Below are 3,948 nucleotides of genomic sequence, written 5' to 3'. Positions count from 1 at the left end.
TTGTTTATCAGGGACGAGTTTCAGTTTGGAAGATGAAGATGTTGGCGAGATGGATAGTGGTGATGACTGCATAACAATATGAACTTTACATGTTGGTTAAAACAGTAAAATTATTACGTATATTTTATTACCAAAAAAGACACACCAGTCAATCACAGTGTGATGACTTTATTTAGATCTTGACTCAAAAAACTGCAAAAAATATTTTAAAAATATATGTATAAGATAATTAGAAACTTGCACACGGATTGGATATTGGATTAAAAAGGAATTGTTTGAGGTATGGTGATGGTGCGGCGATGGTTACAAAAATATCTTTGAATTAAGTGAAAAGTTGTCTAGTTTTACTTCAAAATAATATGTGTTGGGGGAAGCGGTGGGGGCAGGGGTATACAGATGAAGACAAGATTGTTCTTGAATTGCTAATTTTTGAAACAGTGACATCTACATGGGGGTTCCTTCTATTATTCTGTTTGTTTTGTGAATGTTTGAATCTTTCATAGTAAAAGGTTTTTCAAAATGAAGTTAAACCTCAGACCTGTCTTTTATTCGCTGGGTTCTCTAGGACATGCTACTTCACCTCTCTCCTGCATTCCTCTTCAAGCAGTCTTCCGCTCGAAACGCCACCTGCTCTGAGCATCCTGGGATGACACCACTGTGGGTACAGGAGCACCTTCCTCATTTCTATCCCTCTTCCTCCCTCTTCATCCTCTTCATCAATCATGACTTGAACTCACACCACGTATGAGTGTGGGTATAGCCTTTCTCTCCCCTTCTGACTCAGTCGTAGCTGCATGTTCCACACCAAGCAGCATGCCTGGCACATAGGAGATGACTGATAAGAATTGTTGGAATGAGTGACTACATGAACTATCTCTAAAATTACGGAAGCAGTGACTGCTGCTTCAAGTCGACAGGACCACGAGCGCAATGACACGCTCAGCCCAAAGCCCAGGAGAGGATAGATGCTGACTCAGCACTAACTCCTTTTTTTTCTTTTCTCTCCATCTTGAAGGCAATGCATGCTTCATTATCAGAGAAATGCAAATCAAAACTACAATGAGGTGTCACTTCACACCATGCAGAATGGCCATCATTAAAAGGTCTACAGATAAATGCTGGAGAGGGTATGGAGAATGCAAATTGATACAGCCACTGTGAAAAGTAGTGTGGAGGTTCCTCAAAAAACTGAAATAGAGTTGCCATATGTGATCCAGCAATCCCGCTCCTGGGCACATATCTAGAGAAAAATACAATTCAAAAGCATATATGCACCTCAAAGTTCATTGCAGCACAATTAACGGCAGCCAAGACATGGAAGCAGCCTGAATGTTCATCAACAGATGAATGGATGAAGAAGACGTACAATGGAATATCGCTAGGTCACTTCAGTCGTGTCTGACTCTTTGCACCTTATGGACTGTAACCAGCTAGGCTCCTCTGTCCATGGGATTCTCCAGGCAAGAATACTGGATTGGGTTGCCATGCCCTCCTCAATGAAATATTACTCAGCCATAAAAAATGAAACAACCCATTTGCAGCAAATGGATGCAACTAGAGATTATCATACTGAGTGAAGTTAAGTCAGAAAAAGACAGATATCATATGATATCGCTTATATGTCTATGAAACAGAAACAGACTTACAGATATAGAGAATAGACTCCCAAGGGGGAGGGAAGGATTAGAGTTTGGGGTTAGCAGATGTAAACTATTATATACAGGATGGATAAGCAACAAGGTCCTACTGTTAAGCGCAGGAAACTGTACTCGATATCCTGCCATAAACCATAAGAGAAAAGAATGTGAAAAAGACCACATGCACGCATAACTGAACCACGTCGTTGTGTAGCAGAAGTTAACACAATATTGCAAATCAATTGTACTTCAAAAAAAAATTTTTTTTAAAGCAATCATGCTTTTTTTCACTTTATCTTCCTGAACCTACAACTCTTTGTGTGTGTGTGTGTGATAAAAAACACATTAATAAAACTGATCATCTCGACCATTTATAGATACACAGACTGCTGTGCAATAACTCTCTAGAACTTTTTCAACTTGCAAACCTGAAACTCTACACCCAATGGACAATCATGCCCTGCCCCAACCCTGGCAACGACCATTCTACTTCCTGTCTCCATGAATTTGTCTCCATTAGATAATCCCATAGAAGTGGTGAGCTTCCCATGTGGCTCAGTGGTAACAAAAAAAATCCGCCTGCCAATGCAGGAGATTCAGGTTTGATCCCTGGGTCAGGAATATGCCCTTGAGAAAGCAATGGCAACCTACTTCAGTGTTCTTGCCTGGAGAATCTCATAGACAGAGGAGCCTGGCGGGTACGGTCAATGGGGTTACAAAGAGTCGAACATGACTTAGCGACTATAAGCAACAACACCAATGTATAAGTGGTATAAAATACACAGTATCTGTGCCTTTTTTTTTTTTTTTTTGGTATTTGTGCTTTTGTGACTGGCTTATTTCACTGAGCATAATATCCTCAAGATTCACCCACATTGTAGAATGTGTCAGAATATCTTTCCTCTTGAGGCAAAATCATATTCTGTTGCATAAATAGACTGCATTTTCCTACCCATTCTGCCGTTGATGGACACCTGGGCTGCTTCCCCATCTCAGCTACTGTGAATAATGGTACATGAACACAGGAGTGCGGGTTTCTCTTTGAGACCGTGATTTCAGTTCTTTCGGATGTATACCTAGAAGTAGGATTGCAGGATCCTATGATGGTTCTATTTTTAACTTTTTGGGGAAACAGGCTGTCTTTTGACTAGAAGCAGAGAGTGCCTCAAGCGTTCTGGGTCTTTGGGATTTCAATATAGACAAAACTCTTGACCTTACAATACAACAGTGTGTGAGGGCAACTCAAATATCCCAGTGAAAAATGTGATGCTAGAGGAGGCTGATGATTCATGCAGCTCAGAAAAAAAGGAAGGGCTTGACTTAGTAAGAGATGGGCTAATTCTACTGAAAAACCTGGCCAAAGCCTTAGGTTTTAAACGAGAGCAGTCTATGTCTTGGATGAGAGCAGACACAGGGGTCCCTCTTCACCTCAACAGGTCAGGCTCCTAAAAGTGGTCCAGCAGAGAAGACTGGTGGTGGAAGATTTTGAGGCTTCCTAGGAGCTAAAAGGTTGTGGGTGAACCAATGAAGAGCCAATACAGAGGTCTCTGAGAATAAAGAGGATGGTGAGGAAATATATGATACACAGAAAACATGGATAAAACATCAAGGGGGTGGATAGAGCATTTTGTCCCCTCGTTCCACAGAAATTTTTTAGGTTCTTTCTTCCTTACATTTCCATTAAGATGCCAATGAATTTGCTCTGTTTTGTTGCTGACAGTGTGAATGGTGAGGCCACACCAGGTGTATTTGACTTTGTATCCAAATGCCCGACACCTAGGAAGAGCTGATGCTACCTAAGGCTGAGACCATAGAGGCCAATCCCATGATCATTTTCCACTTGTTTTTTATAATGGGACACTAGTTTTGTTTGGGGTTGCTGTGTGTCTAACTAACAGACTGCACTCCCAGTTTCCTTTACAGCCAACTATGGCCCTGTGACTATGTTCTGAACTTCAGACAATAGCAGCAGAAGACATCTAAAGGGCTCCTTAGGGAGTCGCTTCTCCCACTACTCCACGACCAAAAGTAACATATTTTCTTTTTTTGTTTTTGGCTATGCCGGGTCTTTGGAGTTGCAGTGCATGGGTTTCTCACTGTGGTGGCTTTTCTTATTGCTGAGCACAGGCTCTAGGCGAATGGGCTCAGTACTCATGGCTCAGTAGTTGTGGTGCACGGGCTTAGTTGCTCCGAGGTATGTGGGATCTTTCCAGGTCAGGGATTGAATCCATGTCTGCTGCATTGGTGGGTGGATTCTTTACCACTGAGTCACCAGGAAAGCCCAGTGATAACCTATCTTCTGCTTCCTGGA

This window comes from Capra hircus, chromosome 6, assembly GCF_001704415.2.
Source record: "Capra hircus breed San Clemente chromosome 6, ASM170441v1, whole genome shotgun sequence".
Taxonomy (NCBI): Eukaryota; Metazoa; Chordata; class Mammalia; order Artiodactyla; family Bovidae; genus Capra; species Capra hircus.
This window is presented reverse-complemented; position numbering follows the sequence as displayed.